Here is a 20,588-nt window from a genome sequence, read left to right on the forward strand (position 1 = left end):
TAGCTCCATAAAGTCATAGTTACAAGTATGAGTCAGTGTATGCATCATGGGCCATCCAAATCAGTGCTGTAGAAATCAACCGTCTGACTGGTCTCTCCTTGAAGCAAAGTAGCAGCACATTTAACGGCTCCATATTAAAAAATCCATTCCCAGTGCACTAGCAGGACCACATCAGCTCTATATTATGGGGATTAATTTTGGAAACAAATTTATACTTATCATCATCGATGATTATACCCCAAAGTTTGTAGTCCTCTTTTGGACGGCCGTCAAGCCCTAAATCAAAATTATCGCTACATCTCTGCTAATGTGGACATAATTGAAAGACTAGATCACATTTCAATTTCAACGATATAAAACAAAACTTCGTAATTGTACAGTGAGATAGGCGGAAAATAGGAAAAAAAAAAAAAAGAGATGATATATGTGGACTATGAATGATAGAGCACTTAGCATACCTCATTATTCAAACCCATCAACACTTGCTAAAATTCAAACTCGTCACAAATGCCTATCCTTATGTTTGCACTACATTTTATTTTTTTGTCTTTTGTGACCTATTAGTTTTGGCCAAGTTCGATTATGGTTTGTTGATTAAAATTATAAATTATTTTTAAAGAATAACCTTGGTCACATTTGTTTTTATTATTTCTGTTGATATATATGCTAATATGGAGTGACAAGTATGCTAGTTAAGTGGTATAGAAGAGATGATGATGTGGCTCGAAGAGATTAAATAAAGCCAATAAAGATATTTGTTAAAATCAATTAGAAACCATATGCTAAAATCGGGAGAATCAATATCAAGTCAAAATACAAAATTTGCAAGTAGTTCCTATGAAGATATGGGATATGGTTGAGTGGGGCAAAGATCAAGGAAGATCATGTATTGATAACTATAACATGAGGTGGCTAAGCAAGTATAAAATGAGGACTTAAAGAATGAAAAAATGGATCTCTCAATCATCAAACACTCGCCAAGAGTTTATCTAGGAGTAGTTTAACTAGCATTGTTAGGCATAGATTAGTGATAGCTTTTTCCAACCCCCCACTTCTCTTCTTTTTGTTGATCATTGTATTTTTCGTTTCTTTGTTCTTGTTTAAGTTCGTGTAATTAATAGCAAGTGACAATTTGATCGAATAAATATATATTCTGTTTTGTTCCATTTCTTCTTCATTTAATTACCTCCAAGGAAGTCCTTAATTTGTTTAAGGCATAGAACTCAATCACAAATCCTGATTTTTATTTGTGTGTAACGCCCCCAATATAATAAAATAAAGGTAACTCATATGCGGAATAAATATGAGAAACAACATACATTCATACATCAGAGTTCACTATTTAACAAACAATTAAATGTTATGATGGCTTACATCTTTCCAAGTCATTACTTGGTTACACGAATAGAGTCTCGCTCTTTACAACTTAAGCCCTTGGCTTTACAAATAACAAAAATGCACACATCAAGCATAAATATGAAGCTTTTGCTTCTCAAAAGTCCATCCATGTTATTGCCTTGGAGGTAACACCTCAACTGCACCTGAAAATGATATTCCCGTATAGGGTGAGCCAACAATCCAGTAGAGATAATCTAACACAATATATGAAGTTTAGCAAATGTATAAATCCCACATACATAAACAATACCGATATGGAAGCATCCACAAGCCCGCATATTCATATGCCACTAAGACCAATATTATTCCATTTTTCTTCAATTCATTTCTAGTTCATATATATACTACTCAATTCATGACTTAAATCCATTATCTTTCAACAACCAAAATGAGATTACAACTCAATGGTTTTCCAACTATGCAAAATACACATAAACATTTCAAACTTTGCCATTTTACTGATGTTTCGTCCGCGGGAACCGGCACCCATTTATATATGTACTTTCGGATCTTTCACCCTAGACACTCCGACCAACTTGCTTTAAATGGAGTCCATCCCTTTCTCTTCCCAAACAAATATACATATGGAATGTATTTATAATCATAATCACATATGGAGTACATCCCTTATCTCCTCCCAATAAACATACATATACAATGTATTTGTAAACATAATCATATATGGAGTACATGTCCTTTCTCCTCCCAATAAACATACATATATAAAGTATTTATAACATGATCATATTCAATGACACCAACAATAGATTAGCATTAAATCGCCTAATCCTTATACAATTTCTACAACAATCATGACTATCCTCCACTGATAACCCAATACATTTATCTCTAGACATATATTAAATCTCAAGATAAATAATTATTTAAAACTTCCAAAGGTGTGAGATATTACATATCCAATTTCACCACCTACATCAATAACCATCCAATTTAACATATTCAATGCTAATTCTAATTATTTATACAAAATAATCATTTTATCAAATTAGGGCAAAAATCCCCTTTTTCCAATATTGACCCAAACACTCAAAATCAACTATTTTGGTACACCAAGATCGTATATTCAAACCTCATACTCATTTATCTCTCATACATCAAAAACCCCTCTTTTCCTTTCACACCCAAATCTTAGATTTGTCCAAACCACAACCAAATCTCATCATCTATCCATAATAGTAAATAACTAAGCTAAAAACCATATTAGAGTGCAGAAAATCCTTACCTCAAGTATTGAAGAAGAATAGAAATGAAACCCCAAAATTTACGGTGTCGAAACTCGACCTCCACCACACACAACGAAGCCCTCGAGAAGTTATACAACTTTGGTGAAGAACGTAGGTCTAAAACCCAATGGATTTGAAGAAATCAAAGAGAGAAGATGGTTTCTAGAGAGAGAGGCTCTAGATCTGGATCTTGGAGACTTTTAGAGAGAGAGAGGATTGCAAAAAGTGATCTGAAATGTCACTTTCGTGAGCTGATAAAACGCGGTCCGCTCGAGCGTGGAAAGCCCCGCTCGAGTGTAAGACACAAACTCCCGCTCGAGCGTGAAACCCTGCACTCGAGCGTGAAATACGCTCTCCCAGTATTTTTTTGCAGACACAGTCCCCGCTTGAGCGCCTGAATTCCCGCTCAAGCGTGGAACAAAATTTGTGAAGTCCGCTCAAGCGCATAAACGGCTGCTCGAGCGGACAAGCAATTTTGAATGCATTTTTCCTTTTTGCTTCGAGGGGCGCTGCCCCTCGACCCCGCCTAGGCGCTGCCCCGGATTCGTCAAGGGACGCTGCCCTCTGGACCCTCGCGAGCTAACCAGGTAGCTTGACCCCCGACCGGCCCAATCAAAATGGCAAAACGTGACAGAAGGATCGAAACCGGGATCGCTATATTGTGTTTATTCAAATCACTGTTGATTGGGCTTGAACTAAATTTTACCAATACCTTCATACCAACAAAAGATTTCATCATTATGTAAGAAGAAAAGAAGAACATGAATATTTACCTACTTCACTCCACACCAGTTGGAAATATTAATTTGTAAGTAACCATTGTAACATAGTTATTATACTAAAGAGTTAAGGAAGAGAGAAAGGAACCTCAAAATGTGATGTTTAGGAGAGCAATAATTTAAAGCAAGATGATAACATCAACATTTGACACATTCAATCAATTTGCCAAATCCTATCTTTGAAAAAACCACAAGGGCTGAACTTCCTACATATATACATATATATTACACAGAGCTAAAGAGAACGCATGAGGTCAAGAAATGCGTCCGACACTTCTTAGGAGTTTGACTAAGAAATTAATACATGATTATCAAAATTTTGGAATTTGACAAATCATTATCTTATACAAGTTGGAAATATATATTTGCTAAAACTAAAGATATTTAAATTTCGCTTAAATTTGTAGAAAAATGCAAAAGGCCTGGAATTCTTTTATTAAAGAAGAGACTTTAGGAGGATGAAGTGCTGGTTGTAATTATGTATGCATGCTATACTTTGTCTGTAAGATGAGATAAGATATGGTGATAATAAACTCTTACGGACTATTTAAGCATTCTTGTTACGAGTATGAAATATTTACTTATCATTTCATATTATATAAATATTTATTGTATACATATATAAGAGATAATAACATAATTCCATTTCTATAACAAGATCATGAGTAGCATTTTCTAGTTGTGTCCATGTCATATTATTTAAGGATTCACTACGTTGAATTTGTATCCGTTGAATATGTATATGCTTTATAATTAGTTTATTATATCTCATTTATCATTGGGTGCTTGCTTCATGATTAAGAGAGAGAGAGAGAGAGAGAGAGAGAGAGAGAGAGAGAGAGAATTCATTCTAGATAAAGAAAAATAAAAAACCACCTTCTTTGTTTCATAACCTCCCACAAACTACATAAATAAGGAAGATATATGCATATATGTGTCAAATATACATATATCTTACATGAATGTAAGATACCATTGTGACACTAGACCTAGGAAGCATGGATACAACAATGTGATGAAGCCTACAAAAATAGGATACAGGTACAGAGGGGATATGTTTGTAAAAAATATATATTTTTATAATTTCTAAAAATATATTTTGCATAAAAATAAAACTAAAAGCAAGAGTTCATTCCTTTAGTTAATATCAAACATTGATTTGGTACTTGCCAAAACCAAAAGCAAGCTAATAAAAAAAATGTACTAAGCTAGGAATCTTCATTCCCAACTCTTACTTGTTCCTTTTCATCTGAGAGAGAGAGAGAGAGAGAGAGAGAGAGAGAGAGAGAGAGAGAGAGAAGGGGGGGGGGGTAGCCTACCTAGTCAGTGATCAACTGATTGTTTGTTGAGATTGTTTGTGTAATTGAGAAAGGTTAAGATTTGAGAGGTGTTTAGATGAGGCTGATTCTTACCTTCTAGCAATTTCAAGTGTTCCATATATCAAGGAAAAGGAAGATGAAGTAAATCCCCCCAAAAAATGTTGTTTCACTTGTTTTATGTGTTTGTTTATTATTGTTATTATTATTTAAGGATTTATGTAACCTATGAGGTATGCAATTTGAGAAAAGGAATTTGTGAAAAAGAAGCACAAGAATGGAAAAGAGAATGAAAACACAAAGGTAAGAAGGTTACTACGTGTTGAGTGCTCTTTGATCAATATATTAATATAAAATGCTAGCACAAAAGAGTTCAAATAGGATTTTGAGATACAATAACACTTAGCAAATAGATTTCCTAACCGAACTAAGCATAAACAAACACCGTCATAGAGTTGAGTATACCTAACCAAACTTAGCATAAACAGATACCAAGATAGAGTTGAGAACAAATTTTCAAGAGGACACCCACCGATTACCTACTACTCTGATGCACAATCCCTATATATTAATATATAGAATAAAGAGCACTCAACAAGTAGTAATCTTCTTAAGTTCGTGTTATCATTCAGTTTTCCATCCCTCAGCTTCCTCTTCACCAATTCCTTTTCTTGAATTGCATACCTCGTAGATTGCATAAATCCTTACCAATAAATAAATAAAGAAATAAACAAACACATAAAACAAGTAAAATTGTGTTACTTCTGAGATTTACTTCCTCTTCTATATACAACATTTCAAACTGTTAAAAGACAAGAATCGGCGCCTCTCCCGTCTTGACCTTTCCTAATTACATAGACAACATCATGCCAACAAAACATACCAAACATTCAGATAATCATTGACTTGGGTTTGCTCACGTAGGCAGAAGGATATGGAAGGATACAAAACATAACAAATAGCGTGTAGAATGATAAATGGTGGTACTACTCATAACTTGAACAACTAACATTTGGAATGCACATGCCCTTGTTCGACACTGATCCAAATAACTTTGAGCAATAAATTAGGGCTCAGTGAGACGGTTTAACAAATGAGTTATGCTAGAGACCTCCAATGAATTACCAAATATTCTACCAAATCTCTCACATGGGTGTGAGACTCACACAAATCACATGCGTGTGGGTTCCACATCCATGTGAGAGATTTGGTAGAATATTTGATAATTCATTTGGAGTCTATAGCATTTTCCTTAACAAATCTGTGTGGTATAAAAAAGCGTAGAAGAAAATATGTAAACTTCAAAAATCTAGCAAGAAGAAAGAACCCTGATAACTCAATAGCTTAAAGCATCAAACTACACAAAACAAAACAAAATCCAAAAAAATAAAGAAACCAAAACTACCACCAAAGTGTCATAATAGGTTTACCTTGATAAAGAATGCACATCTCATACCAGATCTAAAATTTAGCACACACTTTTCCCATTGGGAAAAAAGGACAAGTAGTCGAAAAGCTAAGAGAAAACTGCAAAAGTTGCGCAAGATCAAACTAGCAAGCTAAGTTGCTAAAAGTGAACCGCAAACTCCAGGACACACTTAAACAGTCTAATCTACTGTCCCTTTTCTGGTTTATTTCTCCTAACCATGCATTGAGATTTTTACCTTTAATACTAATACCAATTTTTACACGGTAGCAAGAAACAAGAACTTTATTCCTCATTGTGCCGCATAACATCATATACATAAATCTTGATTGGATAATCAAGGAAAAGCATAATTACAAAAAACAAGAAAGGAAGGGAAAAAAAAAAGTACGAAAATAACAAAAAAAGTTCAATTTGATCAGAATAGTTTGCAAATCACTTCAAAGTTCATATTGCCATTTGTTGCACTGTAAAAGAGCAAAAGAATACTTGCTCAGACTACAAAAATTAAGTCTTCCTGAGAAGAAAAAACGTTGTAGGTACACCGATTTGTATCTCTTAGTTCATTGTGTTTGCGATGTGTTATTTGTCAAATATATATACACTAGCAAATTACTCGTGCCTAAAGGCTCTCCCAACACAATTTGTCACAATTAAAACCAATTACATCTTACTCTATTGACTCCCTTTGTCCCTAGTTTAGTTTATTCATGAATCATTTAAATTAGTAACAAAATTTCAGACAAGAAAAAAGGTTGTACACAACCAAATAATCAATTTCAATTTATTAAAATATAATTATGGCCTATCATATAATTCATAGTCTTTGATAAAATAAAAAAAACCCAATTAAAAATGTAAATCAATTCAATACTTAATTACTAGTAGAGATATGAAGCATTAATAGTCACTGTATCAAGATACAAAGTGATAACAAATTGTATCGATATTAGAAGTAATAATTGATACATAGTAGAAATTAGATAATTGTGAAATCTTTCAAATCATTGGCACTTCCTAAGCAGACTAACCTAAACCCAACAAAAACAAACCATTCCCAACACAACTTGACCTCAAACAAAACATCCTCTAACAATAATTTTGATCACATATCATAAAAATCAAATTTGTATCCAAAATTAATGTAATCAATAAGTTCCTCAATAATAAAGAAAGATAAATATGGTACGATCAAGCTTCCAAGTTCTAACAACACTTCCTGCTAGAATCATTAATATGTTTGTTATCCAAATCCCACCTGCAATTTGCAGTAGAAAAATAAGCAATTTTGTTTCATGATGAAAAAAGAAAAACTTAACTTTAAAGTTAGGGATAGCACACATGCTGCAAATTCTCAACAATCAATTTGTATGCTTCGAGAACCAACATGTAATAAATACACACGAAAATTCTATGCTGAGAATGACATAAAACCTGGCATTATAGTCTCCTATAGCAATAGCAAGAACATCCTACTTTGGCAATTTGACTGCATCAGTTCAAAAGTAGACCAAAAATTATAGACTCGTTAACTAACTTCAATTCACTATCATGGTAATTGACTACAACAAACAATAATATCTAATAAATAAGAATTATCCATGGTTAGGCACCTATATGAATAAATCCAAATGTTTTCTGCAAATTCTACTGGCTGCAATAATTTGAAATAACTTGTAAAAATCAAGAACCTTTATGCCCAACACCTTTACCGGTGCAAATCCAATGCCTCAACTCAACCATAGAATATCCACCAGTAAAATACCAGAAGAATCATAGAATATCCAAGAATTTAAATTCATTGAGACATGAACTGAGGACAAAAGCAAGTGCGGTTAATAGATAATCTAGTGAATTCATGGATTATTCAAGTTGAACTGATGTATCCAGTAAGAATTTAGCTCGTAGGTGCAAATCCAGAACCTTTATGCCCAACACCTCAACCGGTGCAAATCCAATGCCTCAACTCAACCATAGAATATCCACCAGTAAACTACTAGAAAAATCACAGAATATCCAAGAATTTAAATTCATTGAGACATGAACTGAGGACAAAAGCAAGTGCGTTTAATAAATAATCTAGCGAATTCATGGATTATTTAAGTTGAAATGATGTCTCTAATAAGAATTTAACTCGTAGGTGTGGTTAATAATAGGAATTCATGGATATGCTAAAACAGAAGGAAAAAAAATATTAATATTCATAAGATAAAGCTTTCCTTTGGAATTTTACCACATGGAAAAAATCATATATATAAGTTTCCTTAATTTTGGCTTAGTATCAAATGCATGTCCTTTTATCATGGATGTTAATGTCTGAGTTACATATCAATTTTTTTCTTTTAATCATTTTTTGTAAAAGAACTAAAGCAAAAGTTCATTTTCATCCACAAAAATTCATGCCTCTTGCAAAATCAATGTGTTGAATCACGTTGCATTAAAGTTCATGACCCAACAATTATAGAATTTGGTGGAGATCATAACTCATTCATTACATTGAAGCCCCAATTAAATTAACAAAGTAAAAGAATTCAATTCAATTGACAAACATTCAGCACATGAAATTGACTAAGATACAAAAATACATTCAAAAGAACCCATTGAGAAATAAACTTGGTTTGGATTTATTCATGTATATATAAATATTGTCTAGAATTACTTTTATTCTTGTATTTGTCCTTATTTTTGTTTTCTGTGCATGTGTCATTCATGTTATTTTTATGTATATTGCAATTTAATTTACTTATGCTCCATGTTTGTATCCATTCTTGTTTGTTCATCATCTGAAAACAGGAATATTATCGCGAATTGTCTTGATTCGTGGAGTTCAAACCTAGTCTCAACCCTTTAGTGGAATAAATAGAAGTGATTTTGAGCACCAAATATGCCTTATTCATAAGTGTCAATTAATTACTTTTTATCTTTTTCAAATCAAATAGAGCTTGCAATAAAAATTTCTCCGGTGGAGAAGATCAGTCGCCTTGAATAGGCAATTAATCAGTTGAGTGGGGTATGATGTAGTCGATTTTGAGAATCTCTCTATACCCCGGAATTAGGCTCTGTATGATTTTAAGTGGCCATAGATAAGTATACTAGACCAAATGAATAACAAAATAAGAGAAAAAGAGGTTTTTGCTTACGTTTGACATGACGTTCTTAGTGTTTAGGGTAACTACACATAGAAACATATATATTTAATTATGAAACTTGTCAAAACTAAATTGCATAATATACCTGTCACCTCTTCAGTATTTGAGAATCCCATATATTGCTCAATCAAAAGTTGTGATCCTTTGTAAGGCTCTGGTCATTTGAGTAAAACATTTATATACATCATCAAACTATTGCAAAGCTAGAACCATGAGTTGCTAAAATTACGTTGGAACTTTGTTAATTATAAATACAAAATAAGAAAGAGAAAGTTAGAGCAACATTCATACCTCAAATATAGTAGATAATCAAATCATAAACGCCTTACCCCAAGCTTAATAGCAATCACAACGAGAGTCCATCGTTGGCATGATAAGGTTTTTGGCATATATCGGTTTCTTGGTTTGGTTGTTTTCTTTACCTGAGCTTCCACAAAGGTGGTAGACTGTGAACCCAAGGGTGGTCGCATTGCATGGAACGATCGAGTCAGTAACGACAAAGTCCATGAACCATGTTGAACGCTAGTATGAACAATATTTGACTTTTGATAGAACAAGAAACAAGGAAAACATCACAAATCAAAAGAAGAAGATATACAGCGCGCGCACACAAAAAAAGGAAAAGATAAAGAAGGAAAGGAAAGGGAGATATTGGCAAAAGTAGAATGAGATTGGGAGGGGAGGAGTTTTGGGGTTCAGGGGAGATCAGAAAGGGGTGCTGGAAAATGGAAGCATCTAGTAAAAGTGAATAAATGGCATTAACAGTATGGTTTGAACGCCCAAACCTTAATTTGGCACGTGTTGGATGACATTGGGACGATGTGGGATCTTGACTACATATGGGCTAGAGCATATATGACTTTATGGGTTTAGAGGAATCTCCATTAAAGATACATTTAACACATGTATTTCATTAATTGTATTCATCCATTGTTAGGTTCATTCCATATCATATTTCTCTACCGGCATCTATGCTTAGTTTCATTCATCACATAGCAGATTCATTCCATCTTGACTGCTAGGGAATATCAATAGACTTTGCGTTAAACACATCCTTGTAAAACATACAAATTGATGCAAGTAAAAGTGATGCAAAATATAAGAAGCTCAAGGACATTAGCATGATTTCAAATAAAAATTGATGAAATCTTATGTAATTATGTTTCTAGAATTATTAGAGTCTTATTTGATGATTATTTTTATATTTTCTATGATTTTTAGGTTAGGGGTATTTTGGTAATTTTCAAATTTACTAACATGGGCTGTAGGGGTCGCCCATGGTTTGTCTTGTGGGCAAGTTATTTAATTGGTCTTTTATTTATGTTTCTTATTTGATCATAGAATAGTTTTGGAATTCAAAAGTATAAAGTTTCCTGTTTTAGAGTTCTAGTTGGTTTAATAATTCTGCTAGTTTTATGTAAAGCCATGTCATGTTTATAATTTAATAGAGTTGATATTTTATAGAATTTTCAGAACTTTGATGCTTCTTTATGCATTGTGTGATGCAATCAAACCCTAGGTGTGATGCCTAAAGGATTCTAGGAGTGATTCCTAGACCTATCTCCTTCCTTGTTTCTTTCTTTCTTAAATTTCAACCCTTTTACAGCCCAAGAACAGCCTCTAACAGTGTTGTCCTGCGTCAGTTTGGTATCAAAGCTTAAGGTTTCACCATTATGTTCTCACCAAGTGGGGGATCCTATGTGCCATAATATGTTATACGGTTATACCCCATAACAAAGAAGTTCCAGATTTTAAAGGAAGAGATGATCCTATGGTGATCCCTAATTGGCTTTGTTTCTATTGAGGAATATTTTGATTGCTATGATTGGACAGATGATCGGAAAGCGAGATTTGCTACGATGAAACTTGTAGGTTCGGCACAGCTATGGTGGTATCATGTTGAAGAACATAGAAGAAGATTGGAATTGTCACCAACAAATACATGGCAAGAGATGAAAACTAAGCTTCAAGAGAAGTATATGCCTTCAAATAATCTTGTTGAGTCACATGAGCAACTTGTTAATTCAAGACATGGCAACACATTGTTTGAAGAATACATGCAAAGACTTGAGGCACTTGACCCTTGAAATCAAGTTGTGGTTGAATCATGTCAAAGACTTTTATCTGGTTTCAAGTTGACTTAAGAAGTCTCCTAGGTCTATATAAAGCATATAATGCTTCTAATTTAATAGAATCAATATTTTAGAGAATTTGAAAAGCTTTGAAGCTTTCTTATAGATTGTGTGATGCAATCGAACCCTAGGGGTGATGCCTAACGAATTCCAGGAGTGATTTCTAGACCCATCTTCTTTTCTTTTCTTTTCTTTCTTGAATTATTTTCTTCTTTTCTGTTTCAGTTTACTGTTCACAAGCTACTATTCACAGCTCCTAGACAGTCCCTATTTTGATCTTTTCACCCAGTTTATCAATCCTAAACCTAGTTCATTTCATTTATTAATTGAAGTCATAAATTTCCTATTGATTTTCAGCTTTAAGTAGCCATAAAAACCCACCGAAATTTTTAAAGGCCTTATACCGCTGTCCCTAATTGTCCTGCATTAGTTTGGTATTAAAACCTAAGATTTCACCATGATTTTTTCACATTGTGGGAGATCCTCTACAAGTGGATTGACTTGGGAAGAGGGTAAAGCGCTTCTTAGAGAAAAAAATTCGTCTAAAGGATCTTCAAGATGATTTGCTTGATCGGTTGTATGTTCCTGAGTAGGGTGATATGCGTTTGATTGATTATGCAAGAAAATTCAAGAAATTATTTGTCAAGTGTGGAGTAGTAGAAAGTGAACGGATGACTATTGCTCGTTTCAAAAGTGGATTGAGATATGGAATCAAATAAGAGATGTCTCATGTATATATAGAAGATCTCGAAGATGCTATTGCAATGACAATACAATTTGAATTTTTTTGTATAACTTAAAAAGAAATATACAATTTTGAAGCTTGTGCAGAATGCAAAGGCTGTCCAGCAAGACCAGCCAACAAAAACTCCAAAACAAAGGGTTAAGGTGCAACAAAAAGATGCTAAAAATTCATAGCAAGATGCACCACGCAGTTGAAGTTTCAAAGCAAGGAATATGTTTAAAATTTGCCTAACAAGAATAATTGACAGATTATGAATGTTGGGAAGCCACCAATTGAAGCCCATGTATATATAATTATTTTATGTTTTCTAAGATTTTAAGGCCACGAATATTTTGGTAAATTCATAATTTTCTAGACATGGGTTATTGTTTTGGTAATAGAAACGAGGCTGGAGAGAGTATTTTAGATTTTTTGTAGGCTTCTGACTTGGTGGTGGCCAATACTATATATAAGAAGAGAGAGGAGCATTTGATAACATTTAAAAGCGGGTCAATTGGAGCCAAATAGATTAATTTCTAGTAAGAAAAGTGAACCGTCTAAAATGTAGCGACTGTAAGGTGATTCCTGGAGAGAGCTTGGCATCCCAACATAGGATTTTGGTACTAGATTTATGCTTTAAAGGGCAATACTAAGCTAGAAAATATTGTGGGTGTCGTAGGACAAGATGGTGGGACCTAAAAGGGGATAAATTAGAAATATTTATGAATAGAATAAATAAAGAAGCTACTTGTTACTTGGAAGATGATGCTAGCACTATGCGGAACTCGATGACCAATTGTATGTTCATGTTATTGCATTGCATGATTGAATATGATTTGTAAGCCATTCATTGCTTTGAAGTTCTGTTTTAGAAAGAGAAATAGCATTCATGTGTTCTTCAAGAAAAGTCATGTTTTGATCCGAAAGCTCATGCCTAGATCCATGTTTTTGTGTTTGTTTTCACATGATTTTCAAGTATGGGTACTTAGGTCCATGTTTTCGAACTCATAGCATGAAATCCCAGATTTTTGTAGTAACGAAGTTATGATTTTAGCATTCATGTTCTTCATGATCTTCATGTTCATGCTCTTCCTGTTCTTCACGGGTGGAAACCCAGATCTGCAGACCTCACTTCCCGAGGTGTAGTCGCCGAGATCGCTCTTACCTAGACCTCACACTTAGGCCAAGCATCGTATCTCACCTTGGCCTACCTCGCATGATCACTTACACCTTTAGTTTGTCTTGTGCGCACCTCGGCATGCAGCCGCTTACCGAAGCCAGGGTAGCCACACCTCGGCCAGGAGGTGTGGGACCTCGGCAAAGACCTAGTTGGTACCCAGCATGTCTCCCTGACATGTAAAACAGTGTTTTGACTTCCAGCATGTTTTTCGAGATCATTTGCATGCATGTGAGACTTGTTTTGAGAAGTGCATTCAGTATGCTTTGCCATGTGTTTGTAGGACTTGGACTTTTGCCTTGATCCCGACGTCCCAAGAACTAATGTGAGTGGTATTTTTAATAAAGTTATGTTCATAAGGTTTTGATAAAGCTTTGTCTTGTTTTGATAAAAGTATTTGTTAAGCATGACTGATATTCCTATTTTATGTATCAAGTATAAGCTTTGTTTTGAATGGCAATGTACCAAGTAAGCTTTGTTTTGACGACATTCTCGGAAAGTCTCTCGTGCTGGAGGACTCTAAACTTTCGCAGCACCTCTTGATTTGAAAGTCCCTTGTGCTGGAGGACTCTAAACTTTCACAGCACTCTAGTGTTAAAGGGCTACGGGCCTTTGTAACATAGGTCCCTCGTGCTGGAGGACTCTAAACTTTCGCAGCACCCTTGTTTGAGATATCTCCCTTGCCACCGACTGCCTTGTGCGGGTAGGTTTGTCTAATCGATTCCGGGTCGATTATTCCCTTGTTTTGGAAGTCCATTGTGCTGGAGGACTCTAAACTTTCGCAGCACATCTTGTTTTGAGGGTCCTTCCGTGCTAGGGGACTTTAAGCCTAAGTAGCACCGTCCTTCCGTGCTAGGGGACGTTAAGCCTAAGTAGCACCATTGTTAAGATATCGGCCACTGACGGACTATGAACGGGTGTGCTCGATGCCGAGGTTATGCTTTTGTTTTGAAGGACCAAAGTTATGCCGAGGTTATGTTTTAAGATTTGACGTATGTTAAGTATGTAAGTTTTGAAAGACCAAGTTTCGAATGATGTTTTATTTCAAGCCAAGCTAAGCTATGTTATGTATGGTTTTGACAAGGATATAATATGTATTGTTTTGAAAAGATCTCGGGTATCATTCATTAAACCCCTTTATTACTTATACCATTCACTGAGTATCCAAGCTCACCCTCCCTATGTATGTATGTAGGTAGCAAGCGAGAAGTCGGCTACGCCGAGATGTGTGTTTTGCAAGATGTTTTGGATGCATGTTATGTCGGCAATCCTGAATATTATGTATCTTGACTTGTATTTCATGTATTTTGTTTATGTCGGCAATTTTGAAGCTTATGTATTTTGAACATGTCAGCTTGAGAAGCCTTTTTCCAAGATGTAATATGTATTTTTATACTTCATTTTATTTGTATTCAAATTGTAAAGTTATGTAAGGATGTATGCCATTTCATTTGACTTATGCACTGCTCTTATGGACCACTTGTATTTTAAATTATTCCTTCCGCACTTATGAGCCCCGTATATTTATGCTCTGATTGTGTGTGAATTTTGAAGGTTGGCCTTCAGTGATCTCGGATTATTGGCCATCACGGCACCAAACTACTAGGGGCGGTTTAGGGTCGTGACATCCTCGGCTTCTTTGTGATGTCCCCCCTTGCTCGTTTTTGTCATCTCTGAAAGACAACTTTGATTGAAGAGCTTACTCTAGAGAACTTGAGGGAGTCTTCTTGTTGATCCTTTGTTCATGAATCTCAAGTGTGCCCATCATCTCATCAGTGGTCATGGCATTGAGATCCTTAGATTCTTCTATTGCTACAACTACATGCTCGAACTTGGGACTGAGTGATCGTAGAATCTTCTCTATCACTCGAAGAGATTCTATTTTCTCTCCATATCTTCTCATCTGATTAACAATGGTCAATGTTCTGTTGAAGACTCAGAAATTTACTCATTTTCATTCATGTGCAGCATCTCGAATTCGCCACGTAACACCTGGAGTCGAACTCTAATCATCTTTTCAATTCCACGGTGTGAATTGCGAAGAATACTCCATGCCTCTTTAGAGGTTGCTGCTGCTGAAATCTTCTTAAAGCTTGACTCATCAATGCCTTGATAGAGTAGATACAAGGCCTTTTTATCTCTCTTATTTGAATCTTTTAACGCCGTCTTCTGAGCTTCATTTAAATTTCCTTCATCTTCAAGAGTAGCTGGCTCGTCATATCCTTGATCCACTAATTCCCACAAATCTTGTGAGGCTAGTAGGACTGGCATTTGAATAATCCAATTTTCATAGTTCTCCTTTTTGAGTTTTGGAAACTAGGGTTGAAATAAATTGTTTGTGTTGGCCATTGGTTGATTTTAAGAAATCTGCAAATTTTCAGGATGTAATTTGCAAATTCTAACCATACAAATGTGTACGGAATATTCCAAATAGCTGGAAAGCACTATTGGATCACCAAAAACGAACTTCAAATGACTTAGATCTTGCAAAAATAATTGAACGGTTTAGATCGACTGAATCTGGAACTTCTGAGAAGCACTGGATAATTTCTTCGGATCAGCTGATGTTAGCGTGATATCAATGCTTGGCGACGTGGCTCGGCTCGGTCTGCGGCATGGCGGCATGGCTCGGCTCGACGGCTCGGCTCAGCTTGTGGCTTGGCTCAACTTAACGGCTCAGATTGATGTCAGCGATGACGTTGTCAATGACGTCAGCTTCTGGATACAGATCTGGATCGGATCTTACGTCAGACGGGTCGGACTGTGCAAATCCGGGTGAAGAAGACATGTGGCAGCACGTGGTGACGGTGTTGACGGCGTGTGTAGCGTGTGCGGTCTCTCTGGGACTCGATTTTCAACGTGGTTTTTTTTAGTGTGATCATCTCAATGAGAACTACACACTGGTGTGATCAAAACTTGATTTCAACAACTTTGATTTCTGGGCAAAATTTGAAACGATGCTCTGTTCTACAATTTTTTTTGAAAAACAGGCCCTTCTAGTGCTCTGATACCACTATTGGTGAGAGTGGGGTGCGAACCACTTATGATGGTTTGCAAAAACAAATACCAGAGAGAAGATTTATAATCTAAAACAGATTTATTTCATACATTGAGGAAGAGAAAAAACACACTCTTACTCTTTAACTCTCTTCTTTCTTCCACACTGTCACGACCCAAACCCGCCGCTAAAAGTTTGGTTCATGACCGGCCCGTACTTAGGCCTCAAAACAAAATTTCAGTAATATGCGTCTAACAACGGGGCCTAAAGCGGAAGCAAATAAATGACAGAACGTCCATTGAGCAGTGTTTATATGCCAGGATTTAAACACACACAATTTATACATATATACATATATAAGTCCATGTCATGTAGGTATATGCAAGGAGTTCGCAATCAAAAATTTACATATTACTCATGAGTTTAACAAATACCACTAAAAACTAGACAAAACATGTGGCATCCAAAGAAACAGACAAAAAAGCTTCAATTGTGGAGCTTAACACAACAGACCCACCAAAAAGGGCTTTTGAAGATGACCTAGGGCTGTCCTCCAAGCTGATCACCTACATGAACATATGTAAAAACGAAATGAGCAAGACTCAGTGAATAATAATAATGTAAAGAGGTTCGGGTGAATAAGCATATGTCTTGGAGAATATTTATCTAACGTTTACATGTCTCGTTCATCATATTCCAAAATGGCCAACGTAATGCACAACGGCCTTGGGCCCAACATAATACATAACGGCCTCGGGTCTAACATAATACCAAATGGCCTCGGGCCCAACAATATACCAAACGGTCTCGGGCCCAACATAATACAAAACGGCCTCGGGCCTAATAGAGTACAAAATGGCCTCGGGCCCAATAAAGTACTCATCTATAACGAAACAGAACAACTTTAGGTCCTTTTATTATGCCATTACTCATGCTTATATCATTGCTCAGTCATTTCCATTCACTTAAATTTATTTAACGTGTGCCATTCACGAACAAAAGTACATAAATCATTGCACCATTTATCCCAAATATGCCATTCGCAATCATAATGTGACAACCATAGTACAATTTATCCCGAATGGGCTAAATACAGCTAAGGTACGTAATTCATAAACAGGAACACAAAAATAAATACATAAATCGTTACACTATTATTACTCACAGTGGTTTAGGCGAGCAGCGGTCTCTTTCTGCAAGTGACCTACACATAGCACACATACACAAACGGATAAATAATGCATTCTTTCTTTAGTTTTTCTCTTTAATCTTTTGTTCGAGTTTTTTTACCTCTTATTTACTTCCAAGTATTTTAAAGGGATTAGATAAACACATTAATGGGTTCAGAGGGTCAAAAAGAGGTAACAAAAGTGGATAGAATTGTTCCCAATTCCCACATATGCGGAGAGGTGTGTCGCACATGCCGCCCGTATGTGCCTTCATTTCAGAATGCCAGAGTTGTTTCCTCTGTTTTCCGCACGTGCGGCTGTGCCTCCCGTATGTGCAGCCATGGGCCCCGCACATGCGGTCTTGGGCTCTATTTGAGCAGTCCGAAAATCCAATAAATTCAAGCTTCCTAAACTCAATTCCAAGGTTTAATTCAAGCAAATTCATTTCAAAAACATAATATATGATCATGGTAAACATAAATCTCAAGTTCAATTAGATCATAACTCATTTATTTCATTTCTTGATCTTTTCATAGTTTATACAAACATTCTTCATATATATATATGCATGAGCTCAAAGCATGCAAAGATGCAAGACTAAAATTAACAAAAGGCAATTGCTCATAATCTAAGTCAATACAACTCAAAACATAAGAATCAACTCTTTAATGAATTGAATCCAAAGATCACATGCTCAATTTCATGAATATATCCAACCGAGACCATAATTCATAAACCCTAACTTCAATGAGTGTAAAGCTTCATCTTAAGACTTGATTCTAACCAATTCAAGAAAGATTAAGAGAAGTGTAATGGATTTTCACTTACTTTGAACTATATTCTTGATTCTCCCTTACAATTTCTCAAGGCTACAAGCTTTAATTTGTGCTCTCTTCTCTCTTTTCTGTTCTCTTCTTTCTCTCTCTTGGGTGACTCTCCAGATTTTTCCATTCCCCCAAAATGAGAGAAGATGAGCTCAAAAGGGGCTTTTAGTACATATATATGTATATAGCTATACATGCTTGCCAAACACACCTTTGTGAATCAGACTGAATCAATTTTCAATTAAACCTCTTAAAAGGGTTCTTAAATTCCCATTAGCACACTCATGTACTCAAATTCGGTCTCTGTACTCATTAAAGTCGTTAATTTCAGTTTTTTAGCCTAATAAAGCCAATTAATTCGTTACGAATCAAATTTTTACAAAACTCTACATAATGTCCTAAAAATCATGCTAATCATAACTGTAAAGTCAATTTTGGTTTATCGCACCTTTAAAGTCCTCAATTTGCAGTCCAAAGGTCACAATTTCAACAGATTTCTTTGTAACCAACATACTAATTGAGAAACATGTAATTTACTCATTAAAATATGGAATTTCACATCAAGCACACAATCAAACGTACAATCGCACATATAATGAGGGAATTAAAGCATATGGAGCATTTGAAAAAGTCGGGTTATTACACACACACTGATCTCTACAACACATAGGCTATTCATAGATAAATTAGATAATGTGAAACCATTAAATGCAAATGCAGCTAAGGCTGTGAATTTCAAATGGTTTCAACCACTTGTTGAAAAACTTGATTTTAGCCTCCACACTTCTACTCTTAGGCTGGTGGAAAAAAATCATGATAGGTGGTAGTGAAGCAAGATTACTCCACAACAACTATTACTCCCAAAGTCATTGGACTATTGTGTCCCATTGGGGGGGGGGGGGTGGGACACAAATGGAGGGATAGGGGGATATGGGATTAGGTGGTGAAATAATCATTTTGACACTTTCCTATTTAATTATGTATTATATTTAGAAAAATTCAATAAAATTGTCTCAATTTAAAAATAAAATATTTTTATTTAATTTTTATTGATTTTTTTATTTATTTAATTTTTTAAAATAATTTTTTATAGATTTTTTATTGACGTTTTATTTTAAAATTTTGTTTATATTTTATTTTATTTAATTTCATTATTTAAATTTTAATAGATGTTTCATTTAATTTCATTATTTAATTATTATTATTTTTAAAAATAAAATTATTTAAAATTTTAATTAAAAAAACATATATTTTTATTGATATTTTATTTATTTAATTTGTATAATTTAAAAAAATAAATTTATTTAATTGTGTAAAAAATAAAATAAAATAAATTTTTATTTAATCTAGTTAAAGATAATTAAAATATTAAAGATATGTTTAATATTGCTATTACTTAGTAAATAATTAAAAAGGGTAAAATAGTCATTTGAACATTTATCCTTCTCCATAATATTCCAAACAAACATAGAACTCATATCATGTCCAACCAAATAGTCTCTAATCCCATGACTAAACAAACATGAGATACAAATTCAGTCTAACCAAATAGTCTGAAGATAAACAGACACACCCTTTGACCATTATGAATGGAATGTTCTTCCATTTGGTTTTAAAAACGCTCCATCTAAATTTCATAATATTATGAATGATATTTTTATTCCTTATTCTGAATTTACTATATGTTATATAAATGATGTTATTGTGTATTCTTCATTTATTGAACAACATATTAAAATCTCAATATTTTTAAGAATGTTATTATTAAAAATGGATTTGTTGTTTTCTCATCAAAAATGAAACTTTTTTAAACAAAAGTTAGATTTCTAGGCCACAATATTTATAATGGCACGATTGTGACGACCGAGTGTATGATTCGCTCCTTATTCTTTTGTTTTCCTTGGGTTTGAACTGTCTGGAAGTTTTGTTCTCAAACAAATACCTATTCTTGTTTCTTCGGTGATTGATTTTCATTTGTTCCAGAGAGTGCGAGGTCAGGTCTGAAGTGCCTCAAATTGAGAGGGGAGAAATTCTGGGTTTGAGAACCAGGGCTGCACGTGCGAGAGAGGGTGGCCACACATGCTGGAGGTGAGGCCGCACGTGCGGAATTGAGGGGAATGTTTGGGTTGCACACTGTCTAATATGCAGGTGCGGAGGCTAGTACGGGGGAGGAGTGTCGCACGTGCGGGGATACGTGCCGCACGTGCAGGAAGCAGGCTCCACATGTGCGGGGGCACGTGCCGTACGTGCGG

General features: G+C 35.0%; 1 long non-coding RNA gene across 1 annotated transcript; it reads right to left on the bottom strand.

Moving 5' to 3' along the window:
• Nucleotides 1–7,078: 7,078 nt before the first annotated feature.
• Nucleotides 7,079–9,480, bottom strand: LOC114315734 (uncharacterized). Its single transcript, XR_003647878.2, has 2 exons — nucleotides 9,398–9,480; nucleotides 7,079–7,421 (listed from the first exon to the last, which is right to left on the bottom strand). It is a non-coding gene; the product is annotated as an uncharacterized LOC114315734 (long non-coding RNA).
• Between the last annotated feature and the right edge of the window lie 11,108 nt (nucleotides 9,481–20,588).

This window comes from Camellia sinensis, chromosome 12 (assembly GCF_055761805.1).
Source record: "Camellia sinensis isolate YWXY chromosome 12, ASM5576180v1, whole genome shotgun sequence".
Classification (NCBI taxonomy): domain Eukaryota; kingdom Viridiplantae; phylum Streptophyta; class Magnoliopsida; order Ericales; family Theaceae; genus Camellia; species Camellia sinensis.